Raw genomic sequence first — 23,391 nt, forward strand, 5'->3', positions numbered from 1 at the left:
CTCCTCCACCTTCCGTTTGAGGATGCCCCACAGATCCTCAATAGGGTTTAGGTCTGGAGACATGCTTGGCCAGTCCATCACCTTTACCCTCAGCTTCTTTAGCAAGGCAGTGGTCATCTTGTAGGTGTGTTTGTGGTCGTTATCATGTTGGAATGCTGCCCTGCGGCCCAGTCTCCGAAGGAAGGGGATCATGCTCTGCTTCAGTATGTCACAGTACATGTTGGCATTCATGGTTCCCTCAATGACCTGTAGCTCCCCAGTGCCGGCAGCACTCATGCTGCCACAGACCATGACACTCCCACCACCATGATTGACTGTAGGCAAGACACCCGTGTCTTTGTACTCCTCACCTGGTTGCCTCCACACATGCTTGACACCATCTGAACCAAATAAGTTTATCTTTGTCTCATCAGACCACAGGACATAGTTCCAGTAATCCATGTCCTTAGTCTGCTTGTCTTCAGCAAACTGTTTGTGGGCTTTCTTGTGCATCATCTTTAGAAGAGGCTTCCTTCTGGGACGACAATCATGCAGACCAATGTGATGCAGTGTGCGGTGTGTGGTCTGAGCACTGGCAGGCTGACCCCCCACCCCTTCAACCTCTGCAACAATGCTGGCAGTACTCATACGTCTATTTCCCAAAGACATTCTCTGGATATAACTTTGATCACAAGCACTCTACTTCTTTGGTCGACCATGGCGATATCTGTTCTGAGTGGAACCTGTCCTGTTAAACCACTGTATGGTCTTGGCCACTATGCTGCCACTCATTTTCAGGGTCTTGGCAATCTTCTTATAGCTTAGGCCAGTGATGGCGAACCTTGGCACCCCAGATGTTTTGGAACTACATCTCCCATGATGCTCTGGCACTCTGCAGTGTAGTGGAGCATCATGGGAAATGTAGTTGCAAAACATCTGGGGTGCCAAGGTTCGCCATCTTTATATAGAGCAACAATTCTTTTTTTCAGATCCTCAGAGTTCTTTGCCATGATGTGCCATCTTGAACCTCCAGTGACCAGTATGAGAGAGTGAGAGCGATAACACCAAATTTAACACACCTGCTCCCCATTTACACCTGAAACTTTATAACACTAACGAGTCACATGACACCGGGGAGGAAAATGGCTAATTGGGCCCAATTTGGACATTTTCACTTATGGGTGTACTCACTTTTGTTGCCAGTGGTTTAGACATTAATGGCTGTGTGTTCAGTTATTTTGAGGGGACAGCAAATTTTCACTGTTATACAAGCTGTACACTCACTACTTTACATTGTAGCATAGTGTAATTTCTTCAGTGTTGTCACATGAAAAGATATAATAAATTATTTACAAAAATTTGAAGGATGTACTCACTTTTGTGAGATACTGTAAGTGTAATAGTATTTTTAGTGAGTTGTTTTAATTAAAATACACCACAAGAAGGTGGTTGTTAACCCACTCTGCTAAGTTCATATAATCCTCTCTGTTTCCTAATGATAGGTGCTCCCGTCTGTGATTTATAAAAATAATGCTGGCTATACCTGATTTCAGAGTGCCGTTCGGCGCTCTTGTGACTATCCGGTTCTCCAACACCCCCCCCCCCCCCCCCCCGGTCTGACAGCTGCAGCGGGTGGTGCCGAGATTCCGCCGCTGACATCAGTCTGGACTAGAGGAGGAGAGAGCCAGCCAGTCATGTGAGAGGCGTTCTGAAATCAGGTATAGCCGGCAGTTTTTTCATAAGACGGAGACGGTAGCACCTATCAATAGGGGAAATTATATAATGTATTAAAAGTTAATTCAGCAACAGGAGGGGAGGGGGTAGGCACTTGACACACAGCATAGAGGCAGGGAGAGAGGCCAGAGGAGAGATTGTATGAAGGAGGCACGTAAACTGACCACAGTGTCAGAGCTCACCAGCCATAATGCACCTTGGGCAGTTTACAGGGGGAGGGCAGAACCAGGCAGGATCCGCTAGGTTTTTTAGGTGATACAGGGGTCCAAATTACACAGCACAATTACTGTACTGTAAATCAGTATATCATGCTTTAAAGGAACAAGATCCTTTGTTATCCCAAAGAAAAAAAAAAAAAAACATTTATACTGATGTCGTATGAGACTTGTAGAAATCTGAAACCAAAGGATGAGCGATTTAAACATTGTTCTACTGAGTCTGTGCTTGCTTCATATTTTTGTTGAGTACACAGGAAATGTCTGTTTTATGACCCCCTTAAAGTACACATCAGTACCATTTGAAAGTTAAGTGTATACCCAGATTTAGAAACCAAACCTCCCTCTCTAGACCATGTCTTAGCATTATTTGTTTTCTTTTATGCTGCTTCTGTAATGAGAAACAAATTATATTGCTCACTGTGACATCACCAGACTTTTAAAATATTTTAGGAGTAGCTGCTAGGAGATTAATTCCTATTGACATAGGCACACTCCCAGAACTAAATTTCCCAAAAGCACTTTCCCTTCACACTACATGGGGGCAGGCTCTTGGAAGTCAGCACTGTTTTACTGCAAAAAAAAATGTATGCATGTGGAGCGAAGCAGAGAGGGGAGGTGGAGCCCTTAACTACAACAGATAGGGCTTAGGACGGTTGGGATTGAAGTACAGCAAGTCAGTGTTGTCAGGTCAAACAGGTTAGAAGCACACTGTTTGTTTTTGTTTTTTTCAGATCAACAGGTATTTTTCTTTTGTGGTAAAAAAAAAAAACATGGGGAAAGGAACATTTATTGCAGAGATGTACTGGATTATTTATTTTTTTTTTTTTTATTTTGCTAAGACATAACCTGTAAGTCTTCCTTTTTATGTCAACTTTTGTTAAACATTTGCTTTTATAAAAATACCGGACGGTACATAGGTAGTCACAGACAACATAGTAATACAGAAATGCATAAGAAATACATGGCTAAAGAAAAAAATTCAACTTACTGATGCTCAGTGCATACTGAATTTTTTTTCACAACTTGGGTGCAACAATTTATGTTTTGGTTACAGAGAAAAAAATGCTTATAACGTCTATGCTTTGTGATAGTTACACCAGATGCATCCAGACAGCTGGAGCAGACAATAACCTTTTGCGTAAAATCTTTCCTGCTGATAATTTAGTCAACTGGGAACATCAACTGATCACCCTAATGAAAATGCAGTCCATGTATTCTCACTTCCACCCACTCTATGCTGCATGAAAAAAGTTGTACAACAGAAAAACTTTTGACAAGAAGCGCAGTCACACCACCAGTACAAGTGAAGATTTTGCAAGGAAGAGTGATTTGCTAAACAGTACTCTCCATCTGCTTTCTTCAGCTCTTCCCAACACATCCTCTTTTGTGATTAAGCACCAGTGCTATTCTGGGTGGTATGATGCCCATCAGGGGTGTATTAGAGTGTGGTCCAATTGGACATAAGTGTTGCGGCAAAGGAGAGATTGATTGACATGCACAATCATTTTAGGATTACAGATTCTTATCAGGTAAAATAGTTCACACATATATATATGCAACTGTCTATATAACATTTTGCATAGAGTTCAGCTTAGAGAGATCTTTTCTTTACACGACTGAAGAAACATTTTTTTTTTCTTTTTAATAATTTTTTTTAAACAATTTTTATTGAATTTAAATTTTTTCAATACAAAAAGTATACAACACAATTGAGGGAGGAAAAAAGGGAGAGAAATAATAGCAACAGACTTTTCCAGGTAGCGTGTAGGCGACTATCAAATATCAGATTTGAGGCATAGTCTAATAACCTAGGAGGCTAGATTTCAGCTCTGTAAAAGGGGAGAACATAATACTGGAGAAATAACAGTAAGAGCATCTCAGTCAAACAAACCGTTAGCATATTCTGTAACTTATAATAGCGTGGCCTGCGTATCCAGAAAAAGGAGAAAAGAGTATAAGAGGATAACAATCAGCTGGGCTTGTCCATCCTGGGCTCTGAGTTTTGCAGTGTACATGGCAAGGAGAATAAAAAGGGATCAAGGGGGGTCTATCCGAAGATACAAACACTCCCATATTGCTGTGTGTCGGTCCACCCGATCAACTAGACGAGCCGTCATGGACTCCATAACCTCCACATCCTTGATTCTGGCATAAAGATCAGATAATGTTGGGGGATTTTGCTTTTTCCAGTGAAGAACTACTAAACACCTAGCCGCCGTTAGTATATGTGTGGCCAATTTTTTGGCTAATCTGGGGAGTTTAGGAGGAAGAAGACCCAATAAAAAAAGCCATGGGGAGAAAGGGATATCCACCTCAAACAGCCGGTGGAGTAGCCCCTGGGCCGGACGCCAATAAGACTGAATAGATGGGCAGTTCCTGTAAATGTGGAGTAATGTGCCCTGTCTTGAAGACATCTCCAGCAGCGATTCGAGGCCGATGAGTATATGGGTATATAGCATGTAGGCGAGATGGTGTCATGTACCAAAAGAAGAGCACCTTATATGTGTTCTCTCTATAGAGTGTGCAAATAGAGCTCTTGGCTGCACAGGACCATACAATTTTCCATTGTTCAAGAGATAATTCCTCGCCAAGGTGTTCCTCCCATTTGCGCATGTAACTATGTTTCCCCAAAGAGACCATATCAGAAGAGTTTAAGATTTCAGATGTCAGTCCTTTCTGTGAGGGACCCGATAAGATTAAACATTCGAATAGGGGTGGCGTGGAGAATTGAAGGCTAGGGGTGAAGGTAAGTGCCTAATGCCGAATTTGGAGGTAGCCAAAGAAATAACTACGGGGAAGCTGATGCTTAATTCTAAGTTCGTCAAAGGATAATAAAACCCTAGTCACTGGATTCGCTAAGTGTCCATAATGAAACAGGTTCTTCTGCAACCATGCTGAGATCATCTGGTAAGTTAAGCTATCGGGTAATTTAAGGTTGTAAGTGGAAAGCCGTGACTAATGAGGCCTTAGATTGAAGAGGAGTCATGCAGTTTAATTGTCTCCAAATGGTTCATAGAAAATTCATAGTATGTAGTAGGGAGGTGGAGGGAACATCAGCATTTAGTGTTCCATAGTAGATTGTTCGGGTGGATGGGGGCTAGCCACAGTTTATCTATTTGGGTCCAGCGGCTATAGGCCGGGAGGGTAACCCAGGATGCTATAGCTCTCAATTGGGCAGCATAATGGTAACTAAGGGGGTGTGGGAAAGCCAAGCCCCCTTCTTTTATAGAGGCATAAAGTATTGAGCAGGCTATTCGGTGTTTATAATGCTATTTAAAATTTAGAAGGTCCATGTAAAATTTAGATGGTCCCTCTAAAGTTTTCTAAGCTGAGCAGATGGGATGGACACTGGGAGCGTCGGGGAGCAATACAAGATTTTAGGTAATATGGTCATTTTGACCAAGGCCATGCGTCTAAACCAAGATATTGGATAATGTCTCCATGTCTGAAATTTGTATCGGGAAGTAAGATACACCCCCAAATATTTAAAGTGGAGGGCCACCCTAAAATAAAAAAGTGCATCAATATTCTTAAAAAAATGAAAACATTTGAAAAAAATCTTTTTTTTTTTAACTTACCTGAAACCCCTGTTGCTAGGCAGTCTTCCTAATCTGATTCTTCCTATTCCGCGGCACTTCCTCCTGTTCGGCAAGCGGCCCCGTTGCCTTCTGGGACATGTGTGTGTCCCAGAAAACAACGGGGCCATTCACAAAGCGCCGCGCGACTCGAGCATGCGCAGTAGGAAACTGGCAGTGAAGCCGCAAGGCTCCACTGCCTGTTTCCCTTCGTTAGGATGGCGGTGTCGGCAGCTGATCCAATGGACGGATCGGCCTCGGGGGGCCGACATCGCAGACTTGCTGGACAGGTAAGTGTCCTTATTAAATGTCAGCAGCTACAGTGTTTGTAGCTGCTGATTAAAAAAAAAAAAAAAACGGCCGGAACACCCCTTTAATGGCATGGGATTTCCACATATAGGTAAAATTTTCTGAAAGACGATGCACTTCTGAGGGGGGTATATTGACTGGAAGGGCTTCTGATTTAACAGGGATCACCTTATATCCTGACAAGAACCCGTATTCCTCCAAGAGTTTATGGAGATTAGGAAGGGATACGCGCGGTCGCGTTAGGGTTAGGAGTACGTCATCAGCAAGTAACGAAACTCCAAATTTGCATCCCCTGACCGTTATACAACTAATGTTGGTATCCTGTCGGATCTGGGCCCCCAGGGGTTCAACACACAGAGCAAAAAGCAACGGAGATAGCGGACAACCTTGCCTAGTCCCATTTGAAATGGGAAGGAAGGGTAGATGCTGCAAAATGTGTTTTGATGGAAGCGGATGGAGTTGCATATAGGTGTCAAATCACCCTGAGGAACGGCCCCCGAAAGGCCAGATATTCAAGGGTTGAGAACATAAAAGGCCAGCTAAGCCTATCGAAGGCTTTCTCAGCATCTAAACTGAGCAACAGCACTTCAGTTTTTTGCCTGTTTATGATATACAGTGGGGACGGAAAGTATTCAGACCCCCTTAAATTTTTCACTCTTTGTTATATTGCAGCCATTTGCTAAAATCATTTAAGTTCATTTTTTTTTCCTCATTAATGTACACACAGCACCCAATATTGACAGAAAAACACAGAATTGTTGACATTTTTGCAGATTTTTTAACCAGTTCAGCCCCGGAAGGATTTACCCCCTTCCTGACCAGAGCACTTTTTACAATTTGGCACTGCGTCGCTTTAACTGCCAATTGCGCGGTCATGCAATGCTGTACCCAAACGAAATTTGCGTCCTTTTCTTCCCACAAATAGAGCTTTCTTTTGATTGTATTTGATCACCTCTGTCGTTTTTATTTTTTGCGCTATAAACGGAAAAAGACCGAAAATTTTGAAAAAAAATGATATTTTCTAATTTTTGTTATAAAAAAAAAAATCCAATAAACTCAATTTTAGTCATACATTTAGGCCAAAATGTATTTGGCCACATGTCTTTGGTAAAAAAAAGTCAATAAGCGTATATTTATTGGTTTGCGCAAAAGTTATAGCGTCTACAAACTAGGGTACATTTTCTGGAATTTACACAGCTTTTAGTTTATGACTGCCTATGTCATTTCTTGAGGTGCTAAAATGGCAGGGCAGTACAAAACCCCCCTAAATGACCCCATTTTGGAAAGTAGACACCCCAAGGAAATTGCTGAGAGGCATGTTGAGCCCATTGAATATTTATTTTTTTTGTCCCAAGTGATTGAATAATGACATAAAAAAAATTTACAAAAAGTTGTCACTAAATGATATTTTGCTTACACAGGCCATGGGCATATGTGGAATTGCACCCCAAAATACATTCAGCTGCTTCTCCTTAGTACGGGGATACCACATGTGTTGGACTTTTTGCGTACGGGGCCCCGAAAACCAATCACTGCCTTCAGGATTTCTAAGGGCGTAAATTTTTTATTTCACTCCTCACTACCTATCACAGTTTTGAAGGCCATAAAATGCCCAGATCGCACACCCCCCCCCAAATGACCCCATTTTGGAAAGTAGACACCCCAAGCTATTTGCTGAGAGGCATGTTGAGTCCATGGAATATTTTATTTTTTGACACAAATTGCGGGAAAGTGCCAATTTTTTTTTTTTTTTGCACAAAGTTGTCACTAAATGATATATTGCTCAAACATGCCATGGGCATATGTGGAATTACACCCCAAAATACATTCTGCTGCTTCTCCTGAGTACGGGGATACCATATGTGTGGGACTTTTTGGGAGCCTAGCTTCATACGGGGCCCCGAAATCCAATCACTGCCTTCAGGATTTCTAAGGGCGTAAATTTTTTATTTCACTCCTCACTACCTATCATTGTTTCGAAGGCCATAAAATGCCAAGATAGCACCCCATTTTGGAAAGTAGACACCCCAAGCTATTTGCTGAGAGGCATGGTGAGTATTTTGCAGGTCTCATTTGAAAATGAAGAAAGACAAGAAAAATGTATTTTTTTTTCTTTTTTCAATTTTCAAAAGTTTGTGACAAAACGTGAGGTCTGCAAAATACTCACTATACCTCTCAGCAAATAGCTTTGGGTGTCTATTTTCCAAAATGGGGTCATTTGGGGGGGGGGGGGGGGGTTGTGCCATCTGGGCATTCCATGGCCTCCGAAACTGTGATAGGCAGTGAAGAGTGAAATCAAAAATTTACGCCCTTAGAAAGCCTGAGGGCGGTGCTTGGTTTTCGGGGTCCCGTATGCGGCTAGGCTCCCAAAAAGTCTCACACATGTGGTATCCCCGTACTCAGGAGAAGCAACAGAATGTATTTTGGGGTGTAATTTCACATATTCCCATGGCATGTTTGAGCAATATATCATTTAGTGACAACTTTGTGCCTCTCAGCAAATAGCTTGGGGTGTCTACTTTCCAAATTTGGGGGGGTTTTGAACTGTCCTGGCATTTTATGCACAACATTTAGAAGCTTATGTCACACATCACCCACTCTTCTAACTACTTGAAGACAAAGCCCTTTCTGACACTTTTTGTTTACATGAAAAAATTATTTTTTTTGCAAGAAAATTACTTTGAACCCCCAAACATTATATATTTTTTTAAAGCAAATGCCCTACAGATTAAAATGGTGGGTGTTTAAATTTTTTTTTTTTCACACAGTATTTGCGCAGCGATTTTTCAAATGCATTTTTTTGGGAAAAAACACACTTTTTAAAATTTTAATGCACTAAAACACACTATATTGCCCAAATGTTTGATGAAATAAAAAAGATGATATTAGGCCGAGTACATGGATACCAAACATGACATGCTTTAAAATTGCGCACAAACGTGCAGTGGCGACCAACTAAATACATTTTTAAAAACCTTTAAAAGCCTTTATAGGTTACCACTTTAGATTTACAGAGGAGGTCTACTGCTAAAATTACTGCCCTCGATCTGACCTTCGCGGTGATACCTCACATGCATGGTGCAATTGCTGTTTACATTTGACGCCAGACCGACGCTTGCGTTCGCCTTTGCGCGAGAGCAGGGGGGACAGGGGTGCTTTTTTTTTTTTTTTTTTTTCTTTCTTATTTTTTTGCTTTTTTATCTTATTTTTAAACTGTTCCTTTCATTTTTATGGAAGACGTTGGGGGCGGCATTCCCTCCCACTGCTTGTAAAAGCAGTCTAGAGGCTAATTAGCCGCTAGGATTGCTTTTACATGAAAGCCGACCGCTGGCTGAAAAGAATGATACCAAGATGTTACCTAAACCTGCAGGCATCATTCTGGTATAACCACTCAAAGTCCAGCAACATACCAGTACGTTGCTGGTCCTTGTTGGGCATATATTGTAAACTTTTTTTTCATGCAGCCTGTGGGCTGAACGAAAAAAAGATATTGATCGGTGGGTATGCCCTATATTAGGATACCTCCCTTCATCCACCCACTTCTAATGATGGGCATACATGCACCGTTTATATATGCCGAAGCATGGGGGCATCCTCCCGCAAAAGGCAGGAGCAAATCCCTCCTCCACCCACTGCTGCCCCCACGCTTCGGCATATATGCTGAAGTATGTAACTGTGGTGGTGAAATCACCTCCGACAGTGCTGGAGTCACGGCTTTATGTATCGTGGGAGCAAACGCTGTTGCTGTCAAGATAAATAAATCCGCGCTGCAGCTGAATGGCGTACCTGAAAACAAAAAAATGGTTAAAACACAGTAAACTATAAAAAAAATTACATACCTGAAAAGCAAACATGATAAAACATAACAACAATAAAACATTGCAGAATAGAATACAGTAAAAAAGAGCAGAACAATAGAGAGAAAATAGAGAGAGAGAGAACAATAAAACTACAACTATTTTTGTTTTTTTTATTTTATTTTTTTTTTTTACTTTTTTTTATAACTGTAACTTTTAAAACTGTAACGGTTCCAGGTTTGGGTCTCTCAAAATGCGATGGCATCTTGGGAGACCCTGTGAAAGTGTGTCCTAGTCTGTGCAATGCTGTGCCCTATGCTAAAACTCAACTAGTGTATGGTAGCGCTCAAAACATTCACCAATGCAAAGACCAGGATTGCCAGGACAGGAGGGACAATAATACCGGGTGTCACGCCTATATCCGCGCTTTCTGCAGACAGGACATTTTCTTTGGGGGGCTCGTTGGGTAGGGGTACTCAGGAGGACATATGAAAAATGCCTCTCATGCAGCTGGCTTACTGCATTTGGATTGGGAAGGTGAGGTGAAGCACCGTCTGGAAACAGAAGTGTTCTGACGATCTCTTCCTGGAATTTAAGGAAGAATCGAGTCTGTCCTGAAGCTCTGTATAGCACATGAGCGTTCAGCAAAGCCAATTGAAATAAGTATACAGACACTTTTTTGTACCAGCGTCTGGCCTTACGGGCAATTAGGTACGGCGCCAACAACTGGTCGTTGAGGTCCACCCCTCCCATATTTTGGTTATATTCGTGGACACAGAGGGGTTTCTCCACAACACCAGTCGCCGTAGTAATTTGGACCGTCGTGTCTGCATGAAGGGAGGTAAGAACGAAAACATTTTTATTGTCCCTCCACTTCATAGCGAGCAACTTATTACACTGCAAGCAGGCTCTCTCCCCCAGCCTAAGAAGGGAATCTACAAGCCGCTGGGGAAAGCCCCAGTGATTAGGTTGCACGGTGCCACATGCTCCAATTTGATGATCAAAAAGGTGACTAAAAAGTGGCACGCTCGTGTAATAATTGTCCACATATAAATGGTACCCCTTTCCGAATAAGGGTGACACCAAGTCCCACACTATCTTGCCAGCGCTTCCTATGTAGTCAGGGCAGTTTGTCGGCTCTACGTGACTATCTTTGCCCTCGTAAACCATAAAACTACATGTATAGCCTGTGGCCCTGTCACAGAGCTTATACATCGTGACCCCGTATCTGGCACGCTTGCTGGGAAGATACTGTTTGAATGACAAGCGGCCAGAAAATTTAATCAGGGACTCATCAACGCAGACAACTTGATGGGGAGTAAACAAGTCTGCAAAACACTGGTTGAAGTGGTTTATGAGGGGCCGAATTTTGTAGAGCCGATCGTATTCAGGGTCTCCACGAGGACGACAGAGTTCATTGTCGTTGAAGTGCATGAACCGCAAAATCTGCTCGTATCGTGCCCTGGCCATGGAAGCAGAGAACACGGGCATAAGGTAAATTGTGTCAGTGGACCAATATGACCGCAACTCACTCTTTTTATTTATGCCCATGTTGAGGGAAAGGCCCAGAAAGATCTTAAATTCGGAGACCGTAATTGGTCTCCAATCTCTGGCAAGGGAGGACTGGGGATTAGCGGCGATGTGTTGACCAGCGTATAAATTGCTTTGGTCCACAATAGATCTTTCGAGATCTTCGGTGAAAAACAGTGAATAAAAATCCAGTGGCGTAAAATCAACTGTTTCCACCTGAATTTCGGGTTGGCCAGTGAATGGGGGAAGTACGGGTGCTGCAGAAGTGGTGGGTACCCAATTCGGATTGGCGAATGCAGCAGGAAGGGCACTATGGGCACGACGGGCCTGTGTTCGTCTTCTTGGTGGCAGCTGGAAACTACTAGTGCTTGCCACCTCACCAGCTTGAACTGCACTTATGGGACTTGCTACGTCACCACGTGATACTGCAGTGCTGGATGTACGACCAGGGTGTACTAGGCCGCTGGTGCTTGCCAGTTCACCAGAAGGAATAGCGGCGCTAGTACTGCTTTGCTCCATACGAGGGACCTGCGGTTCTTGCACTTCAAGGACAGAAGAAGAAGTTCGGGGTCTGGTACGCCTGACCTTAGCAGGGACCACAACTCAGTCGCCAGAGCTATCTGTCATGGAGCCGCTGTCCTCTACAGGTTCGTATTCTGACCCTGAATCTGACAGATGAGTGATTTCCTCTTCACTATCTGTCATTCTCAGAAACGTGTAGGCCTCTTCACTAGTGCACCTTCGATTTGCCATTTTGGGCTCTAAATTTAGGGGTACACTAGTGAGACTCACAGGCAAAAAAGCTCCTGACTGTCAGCGACTGTATCAAAACGCTACCAAAAAACTGTTAGCGATCGCAGGGATCAGGCCTGACTCTGTGAACGCTGCAGTAATGTGTGCTTAGTGTTTTATAAGTGACAGTGATCGATCGATACTGCACTTGGGTGGGCTGGGCCGGGGGGCAAAACGCAGGTGCTAGCAGGTATCTGGGCTGATCCCGCTACCACTGCATTTTTGAGGACCCTAAACTGCTGGGGATGCTAGTATAGATCTGATCGGATCAGATATTGATCCGTTCAGATACTATAGCACTAAGGGAGGTGTATGCTGCATGCGTGGGTGTTAGCGGTACTGGCGCTAACCTGATGCTGCCTGGGGCGACGCAGACCTTATCTGACCCTAAAAACGTAACTTATATCACCGCTGGGCAATTAGGGGGTTAAACCTTTATAAGGTAATAAACGGCGTGTGCCCTAAAACTGTAATAAACTATAATAAACAAACTAACTAACCAGTGTCACCCGTAACAATTATATGATGATCACTGGTGAAAGGGTTAACTAGGGGGCAATCAGGGGGTTAAAACCTTTAGTAGGTAGTATATAGGGGTCCCTGTCGCTATAAAACACTGACGGCGAACCTATATACTTACCTCCCTAACTAGCATCACCTGTGTCACTAATACAGCGATCAGAAAAACGATTGCTTAGTGACACTGGCAACGGGGGGTGATCACAGGGTTAAAACTTTATTAGGGGGGGTACCCTAGACCTAAAGGGGGGTACCCCAGACCTAAAGGGGGCTAACCCTAACTGCCCTAACACTTATAACTGTCACAAACTGACACCAATGCAATAATCAGAAAAAAAAACTGCTATTGGTGTCAGTGTGACAGGGGGTATGGGGAGGTGACAAGTGTGCCTGCGTGTTCTACTGTTAGTGTAGTGTTTGTGCAAACTTACTTGGATGACTTCTCTCCTTGGTGCCGGAACGAAAAGACCAGCTCGAGGAGAGTGACGTCACTTCCTTCGCTTCTGTTTACATTACAGAAGCCGAGGAAGCCTGTCATTGGCCAGGAGCGATCGCGAGGTGGGAGCCACGAATGAGTGGCCTCCCCCTCACCTTTGATTGCCCCTGACCTGAATCCGACCGCCGCAGGCACCGGGGGGGGGGGGTCCGATTGGACCCCCAACCCATGGGCAGGCAAGGACGTACCTGTAAGTCCTTTTGCCTGCCCGTGCCATTCTGCCGACGTACATCGTCGTGCGGCGGTCGGCAACTGGTTAAAAAAGAAAAACTGAAATATCACATGGTCCTAAGTATTCAGACCCTTTGCTGTGACACTCATATATTTAACTCAGGTGCTGTCCATTTCTTCTGATCATCCTTGAGATGGTTCTACACTTTCATTTGAGTCCAGCTGTGTTTGATTATACTGATTGGACTTGATTAGGAAAGCCACACACCTGTCTATATAAGACCTTACAGCTCACAGTGCATGTCAGAGCGAATGAGAATCATGAGGTCAAAGGAACTGCCTGAAGAGCTCAGAGACAGAATTGTGGCAAGGCACAGATCTGGCCAAGGTTACAAAAAAATTCTGCTGCACTTAAGGTTCCTAAGAGCACAGTGGCCTCCATAATCCTTAAATGGAAGACGTTTGGGACGACCAGAACCCTTCCTAGAGCTGGCCACCCGGCCAAACTGAGCTATCGGGGGTGAAGAGCCTTGGTGAGAGAAGTAAAGAAGAACCCAAAGATCACTGTGGCTGAGCTCCAGAGATGCAGTCGGGAGAAAGTTGTAGAAAGTCAACCATCACTGCGGCCCTCCACCAGTCGGGGCTTTATAGCAGAGTGGCCCGACGGAAGCCTCGTCTCAGTGCAAGACAAATGAAAGCCCGCATGGAGTTTGCAAAAAAACACCTGAAGGGATGCAAGATGGTGAGAAATAAGATTCTCTGGTCTGATGAGACCAAGATAGAAATTTTTTGGCCTTAATTCTAAGCGGTATGAGAAAACCAGGCACTGCTCATCACCTGTCCAATACAGTCCCAACAGTGAAGCATGGTGGTGGCAGCATCATGCTGTGGGGGTGTTTTTCAGCTGCAGGGACAGGACAACTGGTTGCAATCGAGGAAAAGATGAATGCGGCCAAGTACAGGGATATCCTGGACGAAAACCTTCTCCAGAGTGCTCAGGACCTCAGACTGGGCCGAAGGTTTACCTTCCAACAAGACAATGACCCTAAGCACACAGCTAAAATAACGAAGGAGTGTCTTCACAACTCCGTGGCTGTTCTTGAACGGCCCAGTCAGAGCCCTGGCTTAAACCCAATTGAGCATCTCTGGAGAGACCTAAAAATGGCTGTCCACCAACGTTTACCATCCAACCTGACAGAACTGGAGAGGATCTGCAAGGAGGAATGGCAGAGGACTCCCAATTCCAGGTGTGAAAAACTTGTTGCATCTTTCCCAAAAAGGCTGTATTAAATCAAAAGGGTGCTTCTACTAAATACTGAGCAAAGGGTCTGAATACTTAGGACCATCTGATATTTCAGTTTTTCTTTTTTAACAAATCTGCAAAAATGTCAACAATTCTGTGTTTTTCTGTCAATATGGGGTGCTGTGTGTACATTAATGAGGAAAAAAATGAACTTAAATGATTTTAGCAAATGGCTGCAATATAACAAAGAGTGAAAAATTTAAGGGGGTCTGAATACTTTCCGTTCCCACCAGGAGACTAATTCTTCAGCAGTAAGAATGGAAGGTATTCTGGGCAGAGTCTGATGATGGGCTATAACCTGTGAAGGCGAGGCCCACGGTTCAAACCACTCTCTCTGGTCTTCAGACTGTGTAGGTGGTACAGGGAGCAGATGGGGATCGATTGAGGGAGCGGGGGGAGGGCAAAAGCTCCGCACGGACCGTGGTTAGGCAGGTGATGCTGGGTTCACGGGAGCGAAGCGGTCTCTGTGGCTTTGGTGAGCTTGGGACTAAAGATGGAGTCTGAGAAGCAGGGGAGGTAGGCCGCAGCCGTGATTGTGAGCGGCCCGATTGGGAAGGGGAAAGTCATGTCTAGGGCCTTTTAGAGGGTGAGGGGACAGAAGAGGGACTCGCCCGCTGAGCTGCAGGAGTTGTCCTGACGTTCTGCCAGCAAGCCCCCCGCAGCCACCATCATTAGCTGACATCCCTCCTGTGCTGCTCGCACCAGTTCTGGTGCTGCAAATGCTCTGCACCCCGAGCCCAACCTTTTTTAAGCCAATTAGAGCCTCGGGCTCTAATCTTGTAGCTTGGGGAAAAAAAACAACACATGCAAACGTAGGGGTCCGGCACTCTGCAGGGGAGCTGCGCCCCTAATGGACCGGCCGCTCCTGGTAAGACCCCTTTCACATGGAGCCGACTCTGTCAACCAGATTTGCCTGCTCAGCGGGGGTTCTGTCTGCTGATCACCGCTGAGCAGGCGGATGACAGGTCTGCGTTCGCTCCGCTGATGCAGAGCGGACACGGACACAGCTCGCTATTCTCTATGGGGCGGTTGGATGGAAATGGATCGCTTGTTCAGTTTCATCGGATGCCATCCGATCTGCTAGATGGATGGGGAATGGTATCTGCATCCTTCTGTCTTTAGCGGACTGGACTTGATCGGATGCAGGTGGGTGTAAACGGACACATGTCCATTTACATCATCATCTCCATACAGAACAATGGGTGTTCCGATTGGGCCCCCCTTAAAAAAGGACAGGCAGACCCGATTGGTCTGCTTGTGTGAAAGGGGCCTAAGGCCTTGTTCACAGGGCAAACACAGCGTACCTTTACAGGGATGCACAGGTGTTCCGTGCATCTCTGTGCAGGCAGTCCCATTGATGTCATTTTGGGATGTTGCACCTGCACGAACAGAGCCGTTGCTCCCAATTTTACATCCATGTAGGTCTGTATGCATGTCCCTGAGCTCACACTGTCTGCGTTTTGGGGTCATGTACCCAAACCCACACCCACACGGATGTCAGATTGGGAACAGCAGCTATGCCTGTGCAGCCGTTGCATCCCAGTTGACATAAATGGGCCTGCCTGTACGGAGGATGCATGGAACACCTGTGCATTCCTGTGTGGGTAAACATGGCCCTCCATGGGCGTACACTTTAGTATGCCACATGTGAACAATGCTTTAGTAGCAATTTAGCAGGAATTTTGTAAGTTTATGTGCACTATTAATGATTTTAGTGTATTTTTAGCAAAAATATTGTTTTGATAAACATTTGCGCAAATATTGTGCTGCCTTAACCACTTCAGCCCTGGATCATTTGGCTGGCCAAAGACCAGAGGACTTTTTACAATTTGGCACTGCGCTGCTTTAACTGGTAATTGCGCGGTCATGCAATGTTGTACCCAAACGAAATTTACGTCCTTTTTTTCCCCACAATCCCCTCTGCGATTTTTATTTTTTGAGATATAAACGGAAAAAGACCGAACATTTTGAAAAAAAAATGATATTTTCTACTTTTTGTTATAAGAGAAATTCAATAAACTCAATTTTAGTCATACATTTAGGCCAAAATATTTATTGGTTTGCGCAAAAGTTATAGCGTCTTCAAACTAGGGTACATTTTCTGGAATTTACGCAGCTTTTAGTTTATGACTGCCTATCTCATTTCTTTAGGTGCTAAAATGGCAGGGCAGTACAAAACCCCCCCAAATGACCCCATTTGGAAAGTAGACACCATAGAAAATTGCTTAGAGGCATGTTGAGCCCATTGAATATTTTATTTTTTTTTGTCCCAAGTGATTGAATAATGACAACAAAAAATTTTTTTTTACAAAAAAGTTGTCACTAAATGATATATTGCTCACACATGCCATGGTTATATGTGGAATTGCACGCCAAAATACATTTTGCTGAGTATACATGTGTGACACTTTTGGGAGCCTAGCCGCGTACGGGGCCCCAAAAACCCACCACCGCCTTCAGCATTTCTAAGGACGTAAATTTTTGATTTCACTCCTCACTACCTATCACAATTTTGAAGATGGCACAAAACCCAGCCAAATTACCCCATTTTGGAAAGTAGAGACCACAAGCTATTTGCTGAGAGGCATGTTGAGTCCATGGCATATTTTATATTTTGCCACAAGTTGCGGGAAAATTAGAAACTTTTTTTTTTTTTTGCACAAAGTTGTCACTAAATGATATATTGCTCACACATGCCATGGGCATATGTGGAATTACACCCCAAAATAAATTCTGCTGCTTCTCCCGAGTACGGGGATACCACATGTGTGGGACTTTTTGGGAGCCTAGCCGCGTACGGGGCCCCGAAAACCAAGCACCGCCTTCAGGATTTCTAATTTTGATTTCACTCCTCACTACCTATCACAGTTTTAGGCCATAAAATGCCAAGATGGCACAACCCCCCCCCCCCCCCCCAAATGACCCTTTTTGGAAAGTAGACACCCCAAGCTATTTGCTGAGAGGCATTGTGAGTATTTTGCAGCTCTCATTTGTTTTTGAAAATGAAGAAAAGAAAAATGTATTTTTTTTTCTTTTTTCAATTTTCAAAACTTTGTGACAAAAAGCGAGATCTGCAAAATACTCACCATACCTCTCAGCAAATAGCTTGGGGTGTCTACTTTCCAAAATTGGGTCATTTGGGGGGGGTTTGTGCCATCTGTGCATTCCATGGCCTCCGAAACTGTGATAGGCACACTAGTCCGTCTGTTCAGATGCTATATCACTAAGGGAGGTGTATGCTGCATGCGTGGGTGTTAGCGGTACTGGCACTAACCTGACGCTGCCTGGGGCGACGCAGACCCTATCTGACGCTAAAACCAAACTTATATCACCCGCCGGGCGATCAGGGGGTTAAACCTTTATTGGGTAATAAACGGCGGGTTTAAAAAACAAATTAACCAGCGTTACCTGTAACACTTATATGGTGATCACTGGTGGAAGGGTTAACTAGGGGGCAATCAGGGGGTTATTAGGTAGTATATGGGGGTACCTGACTCTATAAAAAGCTGACGGTGAACCTAAATACTTACCTGGCTAACTAGCATCACCTGTGACACTAATACGGCGATCAGAAAAAGATCGCTTAGTGACACTGGCGACAGGGGGTGATCAAGGGGTTAAACCTTAGGGGGGGTTAGGGGGGTACCCTAGACCTAAAGGGGCCTACCACTATCTGCCCTAACACTTATAACAGTCACAAAACGACACCAATGCTGTAATCAGTAAAAAAATAAAAACTGCTATTGGTGTCACTGTGACAGGGGGTGCAGGGGGGTGATTTGTGTGCCTACATATTCTACTGTTAGTGTAGTGTTGGTGCAGACTTGATGTCTTCTCTCCTCGCCGCTGGAACGAAAAGACCTACACGAAGAGAGATGACATAACTTCCTCTGCTTCTGTTTACATTACAGAAGTAGAGGAAGCATTCCATTCGTCAGGAGCGATCGTGAGGGGGTGGCCATGAATCGGTGGCCTCCCCCTCAGCATTGATCGCTCCTGTAACGATTCCGACCGCCGCAGGCACCGGGGGGGCCCGATAGGGACGTACAGGTAAGCCCTTATGCCTGCCCGTGCCATTCTGCCAACGTACATTGACGTGCGGCGGTCGGCAACTGGTTAAAAATCGGTAGCACCTTCTTTTTATTCTACTGCCCAAATGTATGGTTTGGGGGCTCTTTTACAAATCCTAAAAGCTGTAAGTGAAAAAGGAAAACCTCTAGATTTTCTAAAATGTTTGCGTACCTCAGATTATCACTATTTCTCAAAAAGGTGCAATTTAAAATTTACAAATATTTGTTATTTATTAACTTCATACAAATTAAGCTTTTATATTTAGTAGGGATTTAGCAGGGACTTTGTAAAATTAGCTGTGTTTTTATCTGCTAAAATTGGTTTAAGTGTATTTTTTGTGAATATATTGGTTTGATAAACATTTGCGAATGAAAAATTAAAACCTTCAGATTTTTTTACCATTTTGCAAAAAGGCGCAATTTAAAAGTTACAAATATTTGTTATTTATTAACTCAATACAGGTTAAGCTTTTATATTTAGCAGGAACTTTGTAAATTTTACTGTTTTATCTGCTAATAATTGTTTTAGTGTATTTTTTGCATTTTTTTTTTTTTTTAAATATATTGTTTTGATAAACATTTGCGCAAATACTGCGGGATCTAAAAAATCAGTAGCACCTTCTTTTTAGTCTACTGATCATATGCTTTCAGCAAATATATGGTTTGGGGGGGTCTTTGACAAACTCTGAAAGCTATAAGTGAAAAATAAAAAAGCAAAGGAAAAATTGCAAAAATGGTCTGGCCTACTTAGAGTGTACAAAATGGAGCACAGGGCCTCGCAGTAAAGAAGGTTAAAAAGCCCAGGCAAATTGGGGACTCTAATCTAATTTCGTTCAGTACAAAGTTAAATAACAAAGCTTTTGAAATAAGACGAGTATTCATGAAATATTGAAGTATCTTAAAACAGGATCCCCTTCTCTCTGGTACCATTCGTCTTAGAACCAGTATTGTTTTTAGGAAAATTTATACTTAAGGCATCACATTGCCTCCAGTAGGGTTAAATATTTTAGGAATATGTACCCCACATTCACGTGTTTCCTTTTTGATCAGAAGGGGAGTAACTGAAGCCCACTAGGAGGGAGAATGGCGCCGGCTGAGAGCCTGTGGTAGGCACAACCGATGTCTCCTTCCCCTAATGCAGCCAAATATCCATAGTTCCCATCCAACACGCTCTAAGTACTCCAGTATTACTGATTCCTCTTATCCTGGTGTATAGTGGGGAATGAGTAGATGGAAACCGGCTGTCTGGCATAGCAACTGAGTAGAAGGAAGCAAACGAGAGACCCGGCTGTGGTGGACTCCCGTAAGGAAAGGAGCGGAGTAAGCGACCGGTGATACTCTGTGGCGGAGGTATTCGGAGGCACCCGAAGGAAAGCAGAAGCACCCGGAGCCATTCAGCGGCGCTCGGAGATTCCCGGTGGTACTCGGCAGTTCTCAGGGAGCTAAGCAGAGCGGCAGGTGACATCGAGAGAGATTGCAGTCGGAGTGTCCGCGACTGATGTGCACAAACAAAGCAGACCTATAAGGAAGATCCTGTGAACTCCCCCTCATTTAAAGAAGCCTCTTAAGGAAAAAGAGACGAATCCCTTTCCTTTGGCTTCACCTAAGCCCACATGGATTGAAAGAGCTAGGAAAAAGAGTGGTGAGCGGTGAGTACTATTTATTTGTACATACATAGACTGCTACATGAATAGACAACTATGTTTCAAAAAAAGGTAGAACAGGGTCGGACTTTAATTGTGCCTCAGAGGAGTATGAAAAATAGAATACCAAAACTTTGATTATAGAAAAATAAATAAACTTTATTAATCTGCCATAAGGCAGTACCTTCTAAGAATACAAGCAAGTTAAGATAAGTTACAGTCTTGGAGTTTTGAGATCAGGGTGTGCAGGTCCCAAACAGTTAGAAAGATGTGTTCCGCTTTGTCAGGGCCTTGAAAGTAGCACAATAGGATATCACATGAATTATATAGATAAAGTGTTAATAAACAATACATGTGTTACATGATTTTCATAGACAAAAATACAGATGAATAAGAGGTAGATGTATTAATACAATTGTTTTACATAGATGTATATAAGTGTCATGTCAAATTAAACATTTGTTAATACAGTATATATGTTATATTGTAGAACATTTAACATATACATACAGCTACACTATATAGTTATTGATGTACATCGGTGTTTCGCATATAGGGAGGGTTCAAGTCAGGGTGCTCAATTGGATAAAATTGAATATCTATGTGTGGAGGTTGAATTTTCTAAATGTATTGATATAGGCAGTTTTATTTCAAATACGTACACTTCCACGCACCCGGAGACTGTAAATTGAGGACGCCGGCTCAGAGGGACGTAAGTGGGCCTGGGAGCCCGTGGGGACACTCCACCCCACCTCGACGGAGGGAAAATGGGAAATAGGGCCCCTATGTGTAGATGGAGGAATCTGATGAACCATATAAATTGGATCACCACCATACACTAGCAAAATAAGCAGAAAATAAAATAGTAATTCAGGAAGTACAAAAGAAGGGAAATGAATAAGGAAGGGGTGTGGAGAAGAATAAAGAAGTGAACAATATGAGGGTGAGAACAGCAAGAGGAGGAGCTGTGGCAAAATCACCTAAAATCAGCCTAGGTCCTGGTCCAATAAAACAATACATGACCCAAGAAGGTAGTGTTGGAAAAAAAACAATAGAAAAGCAACAAGGAGCATGTGGGAGACAGAAGCGAAAGAAAAAAAAGCTCAAAATAGAACATCAACGGTAAGGAATATATACAGCCGGTCAAAAATAGAACAAGACTTTGAAATAGACCTGGGGACAGGTCATAAAGAAGAGCAACAGTTGAATGCCCAATTACCAACAAAAGTAGAAATGGCAGCCATATTTGCTGCACTGGAAAGCTCCTTGAAAATAGAGATGGCAACAATACATAAGAATCTAGGACATGTACTTACAAGGGTAGATGATACTGAAAAGAGATTGGACAGTCATACACAAACAATAAAAGAAATAAAAGGAGAAATGAAAGTCCTAAGAACTGAACAAAGGGAGCTGGAATATAAATTGGAGGATCAGGAGAACCGACACAGAAGAAAAAACCTGAGAATATGTGGCCTACCAGAGCCTATACAAGGAGAGGATTTAGTAGAAAAAAATTGGAAAATATTTAATCCAATATTGGTAGAGAAGAAATAAATCCAATAAAAATAGAAAGAGTACACAGGATTATAAGACCTGAAGGTATATCATTGGCTACCCCAAGAGACATACTAGTAAGATTCCAGGAATTTGAAGAGAAAAATGTAATATGGGGCAACATGAGAGGTAAGCCACCAATAAAATATGAAGATAAGAACCTCCAAATCTTTGCGGATCTGTCACAGGAAACACTAATGCCGCGTACACACGAGCGGACTTTACGGCAGACTTGGTCCGGCGTACCGGATTTCATCGGACAATTCGATCGTGTGTGGGCTCCAGCGGACTTTGTTTTCTCAAAAGTTGGACGGACTTAGATTTGAAACATGTTTCAAATCTATCTGACGGACTCGAGTCCGGTCAAAAAGTCCGTTCGTCTGTATGCTAGTTCGACGGACAAAAAGCCACGCTAGGGCAGCTATTGGCTACTGGCTATGAACTTCCTTATTTAAGTCCGGTCGTATGTCATCACGTACGAAGAACTGTAACAGACTGGAAATCCCTAATCCCTATTCCCTGGTTAGACTGCACTGCAGTGAGAAGAAAAATAATACAAGAAGAAGACAAATGGCAACTGATATAAAAGAATAAATAAATAGAACAGAAAATAAATGTAGTATCGTAGGAATAGAACATATTAGACTGGGGGGGGTTGGGTCAGGGGAGAACAGGACGGAATAAGATAAAATAAGGGGACGGGGGGATAAGGAGATCCGGCGGGTTTCAGACCCACATCCCTAAAAGTTTAAAGGGAGGTGGGACTTATAGGAGCGCCTGATAGAGCACCACCCCAGGACAGAAAGAGCAGATGGGTAGAGGAGACAAAATAGAAAGGACATAGAGCTGCTCTATGACCAGGAGAAGGTCAAAATGCCATCATACAACATTTTAGAGAGGGACGGATTAACCACATGCCAGGAAGTCCTGACCCTTCTCACGCCTCTTCTTCAGTGGGAAATTAATCCTTATAGTAGACGTTAGTATAAGTATGGTATCATAGAGACTCCCCAACAAAAAGAGCAAAAGGGAGGCGATAGGATTTGCAAGAGAGACGAGGTTTTCTTTGGAAGATAGGAAAGTGGACCTAGAGGGTGGGTATATATTTGTAAGAGGGAGGATACAGCATTCGGGGATAAACAATTATACCTTTTATTCCTCTGTGCATGCGACGTACATTGGGGATGGAAAGTATTCAGACCCCCTTTAATTTTTCACTCTTTGTTATATTGCAGCCATTTGCTAAATCATTTAAGTTCATTTTTTTCCTTATTAATGTACACACAGCACCCCATATTGACAGAAAAACACAGAATTGTTGACATTTTTGCAGATTTATTAAAAAAGAAAAACTGAAATATCAGATGGTCCTAAGTATTCAGACCCTTTGCTCAGTATTTAGTAGAAGCACCCTTTTGATCTAATACAGCCGTGAGTCTTTTTGGGAAAGATGCAACAGGCTTTTCACACCTGGATTTGGGGATCCTCTGCCATTCCTCCTTGCAGATCCTCTCCAGTTCTGTCAGGTTGGATGGTAAACGTTGGTGGACAGCCATTTTTAGGTCTCTCCAGAGATGCTCAATTGGGTTTAAGTCAGGGCTCTGGCTGGGCCATTCAAGAACAGTCACAGAGTTGTGAAGCCACCCCTTCGTTATTTTAGCTGTGTGCTTAGGGTCATTGTCTTGTTGGTAGGTAAAC

General features: G+C 43.4%; 1 protein-coding gene across 2 annotated transcripts in view; it reads left to right on the forward strand.

Moving 5' to 3' along the window:
• The window catches only part of SEC23A (SEC23 homolog A, COPII coat complex component), a 248,004-nt gene that overhangs the window by 124,483 nt on the left and 100,130 nt on the right, over positions 1-23,391 (forward strand). The gene's annotated exons all lie outside the window — the stretch shown is intronic.

This window comes from Aquarana catesbeiana, linkage group LG13 (genome assembly GCF_042186555.1).
Source record: "Aquarana catesbeiana isolate 2022-GZ linkage group LG13, ASM4218655v1, whole genome shotgun sequence".
In the NCBI taxonomy this organism is placed as follows: domain Eukaryota; kingdom Metazoa; phylum Chordata; class Amphibia; order Anura; family Ranidae; genus Aquarana; species Aquarana catesbeiana.